Source organism: Phragmites australis, chromosome 3 (assembly GCF_958298935.1).
Source record: "Phragmites australis chromosome 3, lpPhrAust1.1, whole genome shotgun sequence".
In the NCBI taxonomy this organism is placed as follows: domain Eukaryota; kingdom Viridiplantae; phylum Streptophyta; class Magnoliopsida; order Poales; family Poaceae; genus Phragmites; species Phragmites australis.
Genome location: NC_084923.1, coordinates 44,438,928 through 44,457,405, shown reverse-complemented (window position 1 = coordinate 44,457,405; position 18,478 = coordinate 44,438,928). Strand labels below are relative to the sequence as shown.

Below are 18,478 nucleotides of genomic sequence, written 5' to 3'. Positions count from 1 at the left end.
AGAAGACTCCAGCTGACTGTGGTAGTCATAGACCAGCCATGTTGCATAGCCGAGAGTAGTGCATTGACCCGGGTTGAGCAATCTAGCATTGAGGTTGAAGCAGCTTCACAGCTAGGGCCTCCTATTTTTACATAGCAGAGCACTACCTCACAACAACCACACCACCCTGACAATACACACCTAAGCACTGCACAACAACCTGGTCCTTCTAAGCATGTAGGTAACTCTGAGGTAGGTCCTTCTGAGCCTGGTGCTAAGGTTGATGTTTGGGGTGAGAATGGTGAAGTTGAGTACGTTGGTGTAGATGTTGAGCACAACTATGCTAATTTGGTGTTTGATGATGAATGTGACTTAGATTATATTCCTGATTCTAACGATGAGGATATAGATGACTTAGCAGTGGATGACGATGATGGTTGTCGTGTCAATGTTAGAGAACCCTAAGATTGTAGTTGGTGTGACTTTTGAGGATGAATATACATTCAAAAGGGCAATTAGACAATATGCAATTCTAAATAAGATTGAAATTGCAGCTCCTTACAGTGAAGCTACCAGGTATAGAGGCTACTGCAAGACTAAGAAGTGCAAGTGGAGGATACATGCATCTAGGCTGCAAGATGGAAGGACATGGATGGTATGCCCCGAACTGAAGCTGATGCATTTTAAATTTTCAATTGTGTCCCTTTTTCAATGTGAAGATGTTAAACTTTGTCTCTTGTTTTGCAGATTAAGAAGATACATTTCAACGATTACTGCAGAGGCATAAGTAAAGTTGAGAGCAATTGTATGGCTAACCAATTTTGGGTCAGAGACATGGTTATTCAATGACTCAGGGATGATCCTACTGTTGGTTCTACTGCTTTGCAAAAGAAGTTGGAGGAGATGTATATACTTAAACTATCATATTGGATAGTTTGGAATGGAAGGCAGCTGGCTCTTGATGAGGTAGTAGGGAAATGGGAGGACAATTTTGATTATGCCTTTGCTTTCAAGGCAGAAATGGAGAAGAAGTCACCTGGAAGTGTAGTAGAGGTCTATTATAAGAAGTTTGGTTCCAAGAATTCTCCAAGATGTTTGTTGCTTTGAAGCCATGTATAGATGGCTTCAACAATGGATGCATGCCATACTTGGGCATTGACTTTATTGTGTTAACTGAGTGGTGGAAGGGTTTGCTAGTATCTGTTGTAGGAGTTGATGACCACAACTGGATGTTCCCTGTGGCACATGGAGTGTCTGAGTTAGAGTCAAATGAAAATTAGGGATGGTTCATGGAGATGCTGGCAATGGCAATTAGGTCACCACTTAGACTAGTGATTTCAACTGATGCTAGGAAATGCATAGACTCGACAGTGACCAAAGTGTTCACCAATTGAGTTGAGCACAGGGAATGTATGAGACACCTTTTCAAGTACTTCCAGAAGAGATTCCATGGTGAGGTGTTTCAAAGGAACCTGTGGTCACCATCAAGGACTTACAGAAGGAAGGTGTTTGCCAAGCATTATAACATTATGAAAGCATCATCACCAAAGGCCATTACTTGGATTGAGGAGAATCATCAACATTTGTGGGCTAGATCTTTCTTCTCCACAACTAGCAAGTGTGATTATATGACCAACAACATTGTAGAAACATTTAACAACTAGATAAAGCATGAGAAGTCATTACCTGTCATGGAGCTCATAGATACAACTAGGTAGAAGATTATGGACAAGCTTTATGTTGGGAGAAGATTGACCAACAAGCTGACAGGGAGAATTCTACCACACATCACGAAGGATCTCCATGCACAGAGTAGGGGTCTGACTGGTTATGTAATACATAAAGGTCATGATCACACAGTAGAAGTTAGTGGTGTCCATATGGACTTGAGCCCTTGGAGGCATGTTGTGGATCTAAAGGCAAGAGAGCGCAGTTGCAAGAAATGGTAGCTCACTGGACTACCATGCACTCATGCAATTAGTGTTATATGCTCTTACAAAATCTATATCTTGAAGATTATATCCATTACTACTATTCAAGGACTAAGTTTCAGGCAGCATATGAAGGATGGATGGTGCTTATGATTGACAAGACTCAATGGCCTCCAGTTGACATGGGATTCAAGCTATGGCCTCTAGTGCTCAAGAGGGCAGCTGGTAGACCAAGGACAAGAAAGTTGAAAGGAGTTTAGGAAGGAGGTCCAAACATGAAGAGGCAGAGATGCAAGAGATGTCATTAGTTTTGGCATATGCAGAAAACTTGCAATGAGCATGTGTATAATTTAGATGCACCACCACCTGCACCTCCAAAGCCTAAAAGGAAGAGGGCCAAAAAGAAGCATGTTACACATGAAGAAACACCATAGGCTACAACTACTCCACTTAGGCTCCTACCAGAACCTTCAAGCTCATTGGACCTCAACAACAGCCCTGGAGCACTAACTAGGAGATAAACATATCTATACATTTTCCCTATATGCACTATTTGTTGTGCAACCCACTAACATCACTTTTGTGCAACAACCGAAAAAGAGCTACTGATGGAAGGCAGCCCTACTTCTGGAGGAAGCCAAGATGGAGACAAGTCCAAGAAGCAAAAGCTGGGCATGAGCAAGAAAAATTAGAAGAAAAAGGCTAAGTAGCTCTGCTCCATACTTTGCTAATTTTTTTTATGTCAGATTGTAACCTGTAACATGTTAATTTGGTTTGTTATCTATCATGTTATCAACAAAACTTGGTGTGTGCTGGTAAGCATATTCTGTCGTGTTATTAGTGAAATATATTAATGTTATCTGTGATACAAATGTATGTCCTTGGTGTGTGCTGGTTAAGCAAATTCTGTTATATTATCACAGTTTCTATGATGTTAAGTTTGTTTGATTTCTGTTGTGATATCTATAATATACAGATTCTCATCTGAGCTTGGTGTGTGCTTCATGGATTCTACCTTGAATATTGTACTAAAATTTCACTATTATCAAGAGAGAACTTGTTAATTTCCAACTGAATAATCAAGCTGAAATGTTTCATTCAACTTTTTAAACAAGCAAAATGCACATTCCCAGTTTATTCATGACATTAACAAATCCAGCATTCCTTACATCTCAGTTTATTACCTCACATACACTATATATTTCAATAAAGCTACAATCAGAACATCAACAACTAAAATGAAATTCATGCCAACTAGCAAGGTGATCATCTCACGGGTTCCACTTGAAACTTTGCTGCCAGCCTGATGCTTTAGTGCAGTAACCTCAGCTATCATCTCCCTCATCGTAGCATTCAGCTAACCAATGAGTCCCTTCATCTCTGCAACGGCTTGAAGAACATAACCGCTGGCAACACCAAGAACCTAAGTCTCAACAGCAGGAACCCAAGTCTCTATCTCCACTAGAAACCCACCCTCCACTAAATACTTCATGTACTCATCTTCCCACATGAAGAAATTGCAAGCACCGGCCGTCTACAAACAAAGGCAGAGAAAATAAATCCGCAATTATAAACCCTAGACCTCGAATTCAACTTAACCAAATCAACAAGTCATGGTAAGTATCATACCCTTGCACCCTTCAAGCATATGCAAAACTTCCTCCCATGATTTTGGGGAGTATTCGTAGTCAGCTTGACCACATTTCATTTCGGGTGATACAGGCACTCAATCAAGGGTCAAGAGCTCCTTCTGACCACATGGTTACCAAATCTAGATTGAGCTTCAGAACAAGACCATGAGGGCGATGCTGCTTCTTTGACACACCTCTTCTGCCTCCTCTCATCATCGATTTGGCAACAGCGGGCATGGATGTGGTCGGGCTAGGGTTAAAGGCTAGGGCGATGCAGTCGGGCTACGGTTAAAGGCTGGGGTGACTGGGTGAGATGCAGTGGTGGCGAGGCTGAAACCACCCGAGCTAGAGGGGATTCGGCGATAGTGGAATGGGTGGCTGGTCTCACTCGATCACACGAACTTTGGTTTGACCACCCAACCCAAAGGGCAACAAAGCCATTTTCACTGCCTCTCTCTCCTCTTTTCTGTCGGAAATATTATTTTATTGGTCACGGTGTGGTACAAGCAAGAACCACATATTCCCGGAGTCCATTGAATCAAATCGACTTCTACAATGTGCCACAAACAAAACCACATTTGTAGGATGATGTCCTACAGATAATTTTTTTTTAAATATCGGCAATTGGTATGCCGATAGACCCGTGCCGAATTACTTGTCGGCACACCGAATGCCGATAGGCTAGCCTATAAATTTGCAAAAAAAATTATGGTAGCTCCAGCATATTATAGGAATACGTCCATATAAAAAAAATAAAAAAGCATAAACGTTCATTGCTTGCTTGTACTAATCAATTGTGACAGGGAGAAAAACTCTTTCGAGGGAATAAAAAAAATATGTCTATTCTGAGCTGGAAGTAAATGTGGTGGGTGGTTTGGCCAGCTCACCGTGCCGGTCGTGCGGCCCCGCTCTCTGCGAATTCACTCAGCTTCTCGACAGGGACGGTGGCTTCCATCTTTCCTTTGGTCCGGTGGGGGAGGTAAAAGGGACGTCCCGCAAAAGCGGCCGCTGCTTCGTTGGACCGGCCATCGCCGCCGCCACCACCTCTCGATCGCTGCTCGCCCTCCCGGTTCCAGTTCCCACCTGCGTTTCCCGCGAAGACTCGACGCGAAACGCTGCCCGGCGCACGTCACATGCGGCGTTTGGAAACTCCCTTTCGGCAGATCGACAAAGTCATCATACTCCAACACACACAACGAGCAAACTACTGCTTTATTTACATCCAGCACATATCTGTTTCGCTTAACGACGCTTTCTCTGAAGTTTGGCAAGGACGGAAACCTGACGACAGCCCGGTTCGATGCTACTGTTACAACATTCATGATCAAGACCAAATAGCAACTGCCTAACAGTTGCCTAATCAACAACCGCCAAGTAGTTAACATACTCGTTAGCCAAAAAGTGATCGATCGGGAGGAATGCCTTTCCTACCGACATCAACATGTTCTTACACCATATATAAATATTGAACATGAATCAATGAGAATAATAAGTTCTTTTTTATATAATCTATTGTTTTTGTCTTGTCTCTATTTCTATTTTTAATATGTAATTAGACACGCTAGTTCTTCCTCTCAGTAACAAGCCACAACACAAAGGCACGAAGGCTTCTCCCAGAAGATGTCTACGGGGGACAATCTAATAGAAGAGCAAATGTGCTTAGTGGATAGTTGTACCACTAACTATATTTAGGGAAACTAAATATTTTCAAACTCTTAAAAAGAGTAAAGGAAATATTATAATAATTGATGGACGCGATGATATGATCGTTAGCTCTAGTCGCGTCATAATCACTCTCCATATGGGTACTCAAATCACAATCAATAATGCACTATTATATCTCGATTCGACTCGTATCCTACTAAGTTATAGAGATATTCATCAAAATAGTTTTCATATCAAAACCCATGACGACAACAAAGAGAAATACTAGAGAAAATTCTCTCTTTATCTTCAAGATTGTATTATATGTATATCAAACATGTACTACATATTGCGTATAAGGTAACTTTTTAGAATGTAGATACATTTCAAATATGACATGATCGTCTTGGTCATCCCGACGTTGGGATGATGCGAAAATTATCAGTAATTCAATTGATCATAGCATAAATACTATCAAATTCCCACAATCTTTGGATTTTGTGTATATTGTATGTGCCATAAGAAAATTGATTTTAAAGCTCTCTTACCTTAAAATCCGAGTTGAACCACTCAAATTACTTGAATGCATTGAGGATGATATATGTGGTCCAATCCAACAATTATATAGATCGTTCAGGTACTTCATGGTTCTTATCGATGCATCTACACGATGATCACATGTGTGTCTTTTGTCCTCACGAGCATGCATTTGCCAAAATAATTGCTCAAACTATTAAATTACGAGCACATTATCCTGAACATAGGATACAATCCATTCGAATGGACAATGCGACTGAATTCATCTCACATGCTTCAATGATTATTGTATGGCCATAAAAATTTAAGTCCAGCATTCAATACGATACGTCCATACTTAAAATGGTTTGGCTGAATCTCTTATCAAGAGAGTCAAGCTCATCGCACGACCATTATTACATAATTGTAATTTATCAACTTCATGTTAGGGTCATATAGTCTTATACGTTGCTAACTTAATTCAATTATGACCAACTGCATATCACACTACTTCTCCGCTATAGTTAGTACGTGAAAATTCACCTAGAATTTCCCATTTGCGATAGTTCAATTGCGTTATATACGTACCAATCTCACCAACGTAGCGTACATCAATAGGCCGACACAGGAAATTAAGGATCTACATAGGGTATAACTCTCTATCGATCATAGTACCTCTGTCGGTGTAATAGATAAGGGGATACCCCACGAGGCGGATCCCGCACCGCTGAATGTCAATCAACAGTCGGTATTGTCAAGACCGCAACCTTATCGCACGACCAGGGCGAGGCTCGTGCAACTAGCCTCTGGTTGCAAAGAAAAATTAGGGCATGTGCTCACCTAACATGTCAAGTTTCATTTAATGTTGTCTACTCGAGTATTTTCCTTCCCCAGATGCTCGCTTTCGGTGAGGCATTGTCGTGGGGCAGCGTGGTGTTGCAGTGACCCGTCCCGTAGAATTTAATGTTATGAGATAGTCTGATAGGTGAGCGTGAAGGTACAGGTGATGGTACAGGGCGTGCAGGATGACCAGAGCTGGGTGGGCATACTTACCCACTGTCATGATGAGCTAGAAATAGCTAGGCTTCATCAGACGTAGGTCTGTCACCTGTTTTGGTATGATTCATTTGTATGAACATTTTTTTCCCTAATATATGAAGGGGTGAAGACCCAGGTTGTAGGGACAAAGAACACACTTTGTAACAAGTTCACCCAATTCATAAGACAATACACAAGACATAGGGATATTATTTCACATGAGGCTTGAACTTGGATAAATCCTTGTATTCTTGGGTTGAGTTCGATATACACCCATAAGAAATGCGGATCAATGTGCCTATAGTCCGACATACCTCAGATTTATTGCTAGGGATCATTCCTCAATAGTTGACGCGCTAGGTAGGGACACATTTTTCATGTTTGTTGTAAGTTTGGAGGCTATGGTTGGGCTACCCACATCCAGATTTGTGACAGCTATGGAGTCCCATTTCAAGGACCCCGACCGTCGTGAGGATTTCGTCATGGGGTACGACCCAGACGAGTTCGATGTGCTCCAAGCGTGGAACACTGAGCCAGAGTCTGAGGACTCTAAGACCGAACATGAAGTTTGCATGACGGCCCATGCAACGGGGTGCAACAACAATGCTCGTGCTGTGGGATTGAGAGGTTAGCCTTAGGCCGTAGGCCGAGAGGGAAACCAGCTCGATGCCAGGCATGGAGATGGTCCTATATTTCCCCAGCAACAACAACAACATCAGAAGAACACGCACATGAGGTAGAGACCTTGTCTCCCCCTCACAATGTCTCACCGCTCCGCGGTCAGCAGCTCTACTACGAGGCCGTGACCCACGCGCAAAACTTGCATACTACCCGAGTACTTCTTAGCCACCTACCGGTGGTAGTACAGGAGGGATCACCATTAGCACCATGGCTACGCGATCTCTCCCTCTTGGCAAAGACCGCCCGATGCCCTACCGTGGCAGCCACCACCCCAACCACCATAAGGGACGGTCGAGATAGTGGCTGGTAGGGTCCACAGTGGGCTCCGTGGCAGAAGGAAAACCTTGGCTCCCTCCATGGCAGGGAATATGAGGAGACCCCCACCGCACAGGGACAGTCCACCTGCTGACCTGAGCAACTTGCTTCGCCGCCGCCACCTCCACGACGTAATACGAGGCTAGAGGGCCACTCAAAAATAGGAGGACCGCGCTCAATGAGAGCAAGAAAATGGCAAGCGGACCTGTCACTCACCTTCCCATCAGGGGAGGCATCAGACTCCTCCATCACCTCGCTAGTGCCACGAGACCATCGGCTCTCTCCCCGAGCACGTGCAGCAGCCCAACAGCGAGCGACTCCCTGCTACAGGACATGGTGCAATACTTTCTGTACTTAGCTGTGAGAGGTGCGTTGGCCGAAGAAGTTCCTGCCAATCCTAGCCGAAAAATACAATGGCTCGACTAGCCCGGAGGAGTTCCTGCAGATCTACACCACCATGGTGTAGGCTGCGGGAGGCGACGGGAAGGTCATGGCAAACTATTTCTCAACCGCCCTGGCGGGTTCAGCATAGTCTTAGCTGATGAATCTCCCCTGCGGGTTGGTTCAGTCTTTAGAAGACTTGTGCGACTAGTTCCTCATCAACTTCCAGTGGACCTACCCTTGACTAGGGGTCGAGAATGACCTGTATTAGGTTAGGCAGCGATAAGGTGAGCCGCTGTGAGACTACATCCGGTGTTTCACCAAATGCTGAAATATCATTCCAAGGATCATGAGCGAGTCTGTGGTCATAGCGTTCTAGAGGGGGTCAGAGACTAGAAGATCATCGAAAAGCAGGCCACTAAGGAAGTCTGGAGCGCAAGCTGCTAAGGCCTAAGAGCGCTAGATCAGTGTGAAGGTGTAGCTGTCCTCCAACCAGCCCACTTCTTCTAAAGGGGTCGGCCAAAAGGAGAAAAAGAAAAACAAACGCAAGGCTGGACCACCTGACATTATGGCTATCAAGCAAACCAGCCAACCATGTCGACGCTTTAAGAAGAAGGACGGGAAGAAGGGAAGAAGCTACTTCCCGATACATCATACCGACGCCCACAACTTGACCAAATGCAAGTTCGTGCGAGGTATCATTGACTATGAGCTTGGGGAACGCAAGTTCAGGCGCAACGATGATGGTGAGGATGGGAACAAGTCGTAGAGCACACATGAGTCAGCTGGTCAGGTATTACTTAGCTAGGCTAAGACTACACGTGGCTTTAGAGTGTGGCAAGACTAGCGCTCCTCAAAGATCGCTCTGCAAGTTCTCTCGCTTGACCACAAACCCAAGTTCACACTCGGCCATCGCCGGTCTCTTTTCCCCTTGAGTGGATGCTTGACGAGAAGTCTAGTCACCCCCGACTGGCTCAGGGCAAGACTAGTCGCTCCCCTATGGGCCAGCGCCATTCGCAAGACCTCCGCTCGGGGTCAATGCTGGACTACGAGTAGTTCGGTCATCCCGTGTTGACTCAGGGTGAGGCTGGTCGCTTCTGTGATGACCAGCACTGCTCGCGAGACCTCCGCCAGGGGTCAATGTTCCGTCTTGAGCAGTATAGGCATCGCCGTGACCAGACGGTTTGGAGGCATGACCAGATAGATTATGAGGAGGCGGGGCCATGCTCTGCTAGGTTCCAGGATGGAGGTCACCGTGAATTCCTCTCCCTAAGGCGACATGATCTTAGGCCTCCAGAACCTCTTCAATGATTAGGCGCAAAATGTCGGCCTCAAGGAGGTTCTGCAATGGTGCCAATTGTGAATATCTAACTCCTAAAAAGGCTCAGGGGGCATGAATTTTAGAAATACCAAACTTATCCTCCTAAGCTGCACTCTCTCTGATAGGGTGAGATCACATAGCGGAAGTGCACCGACTGGAGGATCGTCTTTCCGAGGTCGACATTAGGATTTGGACCCACGAGTCAACGACATCGTCAGTGAGATTTGAATAACAAAAGAGACGTGAGAGGTCACACACCTATACAAAAAAGTGATATCAAGGAAACAGTGGCGGGGTTACCTGTGCTACTCTCCCAAGTGACATCGTTCGAGTCAGAGTACAAAAACGCCGAATGTGCTCGCCTCTAGAGGGGGCACAACTTACCGGATGTCTGACCCCTTTAGCCTGGCTTCTCAAAGATGGCTAACCCACTTGGCCAGGGTCAGTAGCTCTGGGGTAGTCACAGGCGAATTCCCCAATTGTCTGTAACCTACGCTGGCGCACTCGGCGCGTGGAGGTTGTCCAAGAAACTATCAACTGCGAGGTATAACCGATCCTCCCTCCAGCCTGACCGTGAAGACTTGAGGCCCACCTCGATGTAGGAGTCCGTGGCGCCGTCGCGAAGCCATAACGCATAGCTTCTGGTGGCCAGCTCGGTCACCAACCGGCAAGTGTAGAAAAACAAAAGGAGGATGAGGCATGGCTCAACCCTGATGAAGTTCTCACATAGATGAGCGAAAATGCTCATCATGAGAATGGAGATTGGGTTGAGATGGAGGTTGCAGATGTCATGGAAGGAAATGACGGTGGTGAAGAACTTGGAGAAGGGCGGCATGAGACCTGCTAAGAAAAAGGAGACGAATATCACAATCTTCACCTGGCGGGGAGCGAGAGCGCTCTCCATGGAATGGTACCCTGATGAAAGGCGGCGGGTGAACAGGCCAAACTCGTATATCGCCTTCAGTCTCACCCCGTCACACTTGGATCTAGGGAAGGAGGGCTTGCTGCCGGTATGTGCCATTAGACAAAATGGAAGATGTTATGGGGCAAGAACGGAGACAGAGATGAAGCGCTCTGAGAGGAAAGGCTTGGAGACTAAGGGAGGCGACGAAAGGATTAGTTGGAACCATTGGCGCTCCAATTTAAAGGGCCATCGTAGCATCTCAACCACCATGGGGTCTGATCCGCGTGAAATACGAAAGGTGTCGCGTGGGGAACCGAAATTCCCTCGGGCCCAATGGCAATTAATGTTTCTCTCTCCCATATTTTCCTCTCACTCTCTCTCCAAATGTTTAACCTCCTCTCAGGATGTGGTTTCCTGAGTTGACCACTAATGTGGGCTACATCAACGACCACTCCCTAAGCAAACTTATGATCAGCTAGGACTCATGTGGTGCGACCAAACTCGATCACGACCACGTGGCATGCAGAAAGCATGGACCCCTATGGCAAACCACTGAGTCTACCATATCCACAAGAGAGCTTAGGGGCTACTGTCGATGTAATAGAGAAGAGGGTGCCCCACGAGATGAGTCTCGCACTGCCGAATGTCAGCCGACAATAGGTATTGTCAACACCGTGGCCTCATCGCACGACCAGGGCGAGGCTCGTGTGAACAACCCCTGATCGCAGAGCAAAATCCTGCGACTAGGGCTGGTCGCAAGGCAAGTACTCACCTAACCAGTCAAGTCTTATTTAATGCTATCCACTCAAGTAATTTCCTTCCCCAGGCGCTCACTTTCAGCGATGAATGGTCATGGGGCGGCGTGGTGCTGCAGTGACCCATCTTGTAGCACTTAATGTTGTTGGATAGTCTGACAAGTGAGCATGACGGCATTTGGTGATGGTACAGGGCGTGCATGACAACTAGAGCGAGGTGGGCATGCTTACCCACCGTCATGATGAGCTAGGAATAGCTAGGCTTCATCAGGCGTAGATCTGTCACCTGTTTTGGCACCATCCGTTTGTATGAACATCTTTTCCCCTAGTATATAAAGAGATGAAGACCCAGCTTGTAGGGACAGAGAACACACTTTTTAACAAGTTCATCCAATTCATAAAATAATACGCATGACGTAGAGCTATTATCCCACGGGAGATCTGAACCTGGATAAATCCTTGTATTCTTAAGTCCAGTTTGATATACACCCACAAGAAACTTATATCAACGCATCTATCATCTAGTATACCCCAGATTCATTATCAGGGATCATCCCCCGACAATTGGCACGCCATGTAGGGACGTGTTTTCGCGTTTGCTACAAGTTCGGAGACTATGGTTAGTCTACCCACATCCAGATCCATGACAGATGTAGAATCCCGTTGCGAGGACCCTGACCGTCGTGAGGTTTTTGTCATGGGGTATGACCCATGACGAGTCCAATGTGCTCCAAGCATAGGACACCGAGCCAGAGTCCAAGGACTCTAAGACCGAACATGAAGTTTGTATGGGGGCCCATGCGGTGGGGGGCAACAACGATGCTTATCGCATATACTAGAAAATATTAGAGAAATTCAATATGGACAAATCGTATCCATCCAAGACTCTTATGGTTATTCGATCTCTTGATATAGGGAAAGATCCATTTAGACTATGGAAGAAAGGAAAAAAGATACTGGGACCTAAGGTTCCTTATCTCAGTGTTATTGGAGCATTTATATATCTTGCAAATTGCATCAGGCCTGATATCGTATTTGCAGTGAACTTACTAGCTAGACATAGCGCTGCTCCAACTAAATGTCATTGGATAGGAGTCAAAAATATCTTTCGATATCTCAAGGTACCATATATCTTAGTCTTTTCTTTCAAAGATAACAAAATATTAATATGATTGGATACAATAACGTTGGTTATCTATCATATCCCCATAATACCAAGTGACAAACAAGCTCCGTATTCTTACACAGTGGAATAACTATTTCATGAAAATCTTCAAAACAAACCCTAATGGCTACATTCACAAATCATTCTAAAATAATTGCATTATATGAAGCATCACGTGAATATGTGTGGCTTCACAAAATGATAAACTACATATAACAATCATGTGGTATTGGTTCCATTGAATCACCAACTATTATCTACGAAGATAATTCTGCATGCATTGCTCAAATGCAAATATGTTACATAAAAAACAATATAATTAAATATATTGCCTCTAAATTATTCTATCCTCGTGAATTACAAAATAATATGGAATAGAAATCTTACAAACTAAATCATGTGATAATCTCGCTAATTTATTCACTAAGTCATTACCAACTTCCGTATTTCAAAAATATATTCACGGAATTGATATGTGACGACTACGAGATTTTAAAGGTTAAGGAGGTTAATCCCTGAATAATAACATGTTCATATTATATTACACTCTTTTCTTTTATGAGTTTTCTTATACGGTTTCTCATATAAAATTATTAATGAGACAATATCTATCTTATTCCTTCTATTTTCTCAAGAGAGTTTTCAGAGGTTTTAATATAATTCACAGATCATAATTATTATTCTCTAAATTCACAAAGAAATTTTTTCTATCTAGGTTTCTCTTATAAACTTACAATGAGACAATAACCAATATATACCGTATCAATTTCTCCTTATATTTTCTCATTGATTTTTTAAAGAAGTTTTAATGGTATATCAACATATTATTATTTTATCCTCATTTTTTTATAGGGTTTTTGAAAAATTACTCATTATGTTTAATAACATATAGCAGTATCAATCAAGAGAGAGTGTTACAACACAGATGATCAAGACTAAATGGCAACTATCTAATAGTTGCATGATCAACAACTGCCAAGTCAAAACTAGCCAAAGGGTGTCCGTTCGAAAAGGATATCTTCTTGATAGACACCAACATGTCCTTAGACCTTATATAAATATTGAACATGAATCAATGAGACAAATGAGTTCTTTTACTACAATTTATTGTCTTTAGTCTGTCTCCATTTCAACTTTTAATAGCTACAAAGTGCCTGAAGTTGCTAATGCCTATGTCCTGGATGATCCCGTGGTGTTCTGGATGTAAAACAACCGTGATATGGATATCGTACCATGATAATGCTAGACCAGTTTTTGCTCACCCCATTTTCTGCTCCCTTCCACACTTCTGTGCTCTCGGATCGGATGAGCCAGAGCTCATACGACTTTGCGAGCTGCTGTCCAATAAGCTTCAAATGAGTGCCTGTGTACTGTGTAGGAGTATTTTTTAGAGAATGCATGCTGCAGCTGATCCTTTGATGTCAAATCTCCTGTCTTCGAGAACCAAATCTTGACTTAAGTGGTTAGTAGAATTAGACGTATATGGTGATTTTATTAATGTTCAAGCTCTGTATCTCACGTTTTTATTACACATTTTTAGTACGAGTTGTGTGAGTGTATACGTATGGTGATATAAGTTTGTACATATGTCTGTGTATTGTACTGAAAAAAATCCCCTGTCTTCAGTTGAAAACTTGTGCTTGTCTATGATAATAATTCATGAATTATTAGTATTAACAAAAAAAACTGATAATAATCTCTCCTATTTAAAAAAGATGTAGGGCGTGTTCTATCCGCCCGCCAGATTCCTCTGCTCATCCGCTAACCTGCACGATCACCCGTTCGCCCGATCGGACACGCGTGTGCTTCATTCGCACGCCCACGCTTTCCTACCCTCGCCTAGCATCACCGCCACCGCAACCGTTCCCTCCAGCCCTCGCACAGCCGCGCCGCCGTGTACCCCTCCTCTGCCCCTCTCTCCTTCTGTCCCATGGCACGCCTCGGGGGCGGCCAGATCCGGCGTCCCCAAGCTCTAGGCGGCAAGATCCGTCGACTAGACGAGTGGAGGAGGAGCGGCGACTGGACGAGCAAAGGTGGAGGAGACGGAGGAGTGGCGGTTGGACAAGCGGTGCATGCACAAGGAGGGCAAGCTTCTTCCTCCTTCGGCAAGCGCATCCACTGTGTTCGCGAGAGCTAGCATTGGCCTTCCTCCTGAGATCGATTACTGGAGTCCGGAGGCCTGCCTCCCCCGTTCGATCTGCTGCCGGTGGATGACTCCCATTCCCTCGCACCCCATCCCTCGCAGCCACCGCCAGCACCAGCGCCCATGGTGGAGCTGTGGCACTCGACGGCGGCGCGCGCGTCCAACTCCCCCGCAAAGCTCGACTCTGAAGCCTCCGCCACATCGTCCCCTTTCCTCGCCTCTCCCTCCGCTCGCGGCAACCGCGGCGGTGACGACAACGACTGCAAGGACACGCACCGCTCATTTTGGTACTCATGCAGTTGTTCTTGCATCAAGTGATCTGAGGAATTCTTGCTTTGGGTGCAGACGAAGGAACCCCCCCCCCCCCTCGCTACGGGAGAATCCACGTGCTGCCACTACCTCCTGCAAGCCTTGCACAGAGCGATATAGCGATGAGCCCTCAGGCAGTCCACCATTCATGATGCTTGAAGACAGCATTGTACCATATATTGCATCATTTTTTCATATGGTACTTAATTAATGTTAGGTCAGTAACCTAGATTGTGCACTTTTGACATCATAGAGTGATTGTGATGTGTGGTACATAATTTGGTAGGCTTGCTAAAACCTGATTATCTAGTGTTCCTTGAGAACGCATCAAATTTGTTCCATGTTAGATGGCAGATTTATGAGACTTGCACACCTCGTTTTGTGTATCAAACTGTGCCTTCAAGGATCATATGCCATATGTTTTCTTTTGTGGTTGGGTCCTGATGAATGATGATAATATATATTTCTATGTCACGCATATGTCCATCCAGAGAATCAAACCTCTGGGTATATTTTTATTCATGCTGAGGGTGGACTAAACCAGCAACGCATAGCCGTATGTATGCACTTCTGTTTCTCTCAACTTTCCTCTCCTAGTTGTGAGTGAGCGCTAAATATTTGCTTTGATGGTGCAATGTCTTTTGCTATCTAACCTCAGATTTGTTGCTACCTGTTGAGGTCCACATTTTATTACTTGAGAATTCTTTTCCTATTAGCAACTTTGCTACACAAGTGTAATTGCAATATACTTCAATATAAGCTTGTAATTCCTTTTGATTGCTTGCGTTTGCCATGACCTACTAAAGATTGATTGTTTTTATAAAAAAATGTTGTTTAATACATATTAGGGTCTTTCCTAAGCAGGACATGTTGATTTCTTGAGCTGTGTTTATTAGCTTTCTAACATGGCATAGAATTTCAACTACTCCTCTCAAAAGAAAAGGAAACAAAAAGAAAGAAGCTCCAGTTACATCATAGACCCATCAGTTAATTCCCGTATTTGGTGTTCTGGCTTCTACAAATATGTGATGTTGTTGCTATTGCTAAGATAATGAGCGCAACACTTATTTTACCAATTCTGAAGCAGGACCAGATATAAAAAGACTAGCTGTAAGTGTCGTTTCTTGTTCTGATTCTATGTCTATTTCCTTGTTATTATTTACTAGATAGTTCATAAAATCTGACTCACTAAAACTCTAATTTTCTATAGACTCACTAGAATTCTAATTTTCTATAGATTTCTGGTCTCTTCCTGGCTCTCCCTGCGTGTATAAGCCTCTCCCCTCTTCTTTTGTCTCCTTTAATACAGTTCTTGTCTTTTTTGAGCCCTTATATGCATTGTGTTTTGTTTTCTACTATATTACCTTCATTGTGAGAACATTTATACACTCTATAGGAAATTTGAAAATATCTTTGATGTTGATCATTTTATAAACTATTTGAAGGATGATGTATGCATTGTGTGAGACATCCCTAGCTGGTTCACAGAGAAAGATGAGCTTTTCACCAGCATAAAGTGGGTGCTACATTTTGGCTTACTCAGTGTCATAATTACCTCAAACTTTCAGAAATTGATGTTACAGTATGCAAACACTGTCGACAATGAACTTTATATTACTAATTTACTATTAGACTATTTTCTATCATCAGTAGTACTTATTTATGATTTGGTTATATCATCTCGATAGGCATGGGAAAATTTAAGTCTATGTTGATGTTGTTATAGTGTTAGTCTCAATTGCTCGTGCATTCTTAGCTGATTTTTTTGGAGGTTAATTTATTTGATTTTAAAGATTTGAGACAACCTTTCCTTAGATGGTAATATATTTCTTTCACAACATAAAATATGTACGAAACGTGACATGCTCACATTAATTGTTCGATTGGATGGATAATATTTAAAATCACCATACAAACTATGTTTTCATGTGTAAGTAGAGGGAGTGAATTGTAGATGATCAGTTATATGAATCTTCAAACAATGTGCTTTTACATGGCTTGACCAACATGTAGATCAACACACCTATTTGTTGGTTTCCTTCTTGCGAAGTGAAAATGGAGACTCATATATTTTTTGTATTGTTTTTGTTTCTCGTTAGCATTTCCTTCTTGAGAAGTGAAAATGGAGAACATCCCAAAGTATGCATCTGCCCAATTTTATATTGATAATGTACTTCCGAGGATCAAAGAGAAAAGCATAATGCCTATTAAGCCATTTGTCGACAGGTTGGGGTAAGTAAACTTTTGAATGTAACTATTTTGACATTTTTTTGTTCATTTAATTTTGTAATTCATGATATCCTATCAGCTTCTATGATGTTATAAAGGGAGGATATACAATCTGTTATATCTTCCCCATAGGAATTGAACAAGCTAAACCTAACGTAAAGCTTCAATTTCAGGTATGATAATGTTCCAACGGAGTTTAACCGGCTCAGATGCAGAGTTAACTATCATGTGCTAATGGAGATATTGAAGAAATGGCTGATAAGCTTGCAGCTAGGATGAGGAACCGAACTGGCAGCGTAAATCCATACATGTAAGCTAATCTTTTATCAGACTTAGCTGAAGTTGACACTTGACAGTCATAAGTTCATTTAATAATCAAATATTGTCACTTCCTTTTAAAGGGCTCTTCATCGGGGATTTGAGAAAGGAATGGTGGGCCTTTCCTTTTGCGATTTTACTAGCACATGGGAGGAGAAGGCGATGATGGCCGCTTACAGGCAGAAAGAATGGCCAAGGCGCTACAAGGTCTCGCCAATCTTGAAGAAACTGTTGTGTTTGAGTTAAAAAGAAGACATGAAGCACACACATTATACCATTCTAACAAATATATTTTCTTTTGTGTTTGCAACTTCACATGCAGAATGGATCCCATCTATGGCCATTGGCACTGCAGAAGATAAAAGAAGGGTGTTGCCCTCTTGAGCCATGTGAGATAGTTGTGATCCTTAGAGCACTGGGATACACAAGTGGAACACAGATATATGTTGCGTCAGGGCAAGTGTATGGTGGCAAAAATCAGATGGCTCCCCTCAGGAACATGTTCCCCGACTTGGTAAGCACAAATCCACAGCTCAACCCTCCTCTTCTCGGTTCCTTGGCGGCAAGACAGATTCAAATGAGAAAAAAAAAAAGAAACCCCTCTTCTACATAACTTGGCAAGGCATATCATTACGAGTTTTTTTTTCTAGAAGACCATATCATTACGAGTTGTATACATGTCTCGCATGACATTTTGTTTGGTACTGATCATTCCATGTTGTGTTGCACAGGTAAAGGCAGCCACTCATGGTAGAACCTGCATGTATGTTTCATCTGAAGAAACCTCGAAGAATCCTTGGAATGCAAGTAAGCAAGATAACTCTAGAGGGCATTCAGCTCTAAATCTACAAGTTGGGTTGTGAATCAGTATACATTTTCTTGCAAGCTGTGAAAATCTCTGTGCATATTATACAAGTGTGAAAATTTAGGTGACCTAAAATACACATACATGAATTCAATGTTGTTCTTTGTGATGAATTGATTGGTTTCCAGTTCATTATTGTGTCATTGTTTTTTTTTTTGTTGATTATTGTCAGTTCTGTCCTCCAATGTGAGTTCCCTTTATGAAGAAATGGAAACAAAAAATGGACAGAGACGATGAACATGGAAGTGTTTGCAACGCATACCGAAAAAGGGTGTCTGTGACCGCATCGTAAACCAAGAGATTTGTAGGGATAGATATAACGAAAATGCTCGTTTAAACGACATACTTTGCCC

The 18,478-nt window shown here is 43.1% G+C and overlaps 1 pseudogene; it reads left to right on the top strand.

Annotated features, from left to right (window-relative positions):
- Positions 1-14,527: 14,527 nt before the first annotated feature.
- Positions 14,528-18,123, top strand: LOC133910766 (protein PECTIC ARABINOGALACTAN SYNTHESIS-RELATED-like; annotated as a pseudogene).
- The last annotated feature ends 355 nt before the right edge of the window (positions 18,124-18,478 follow it).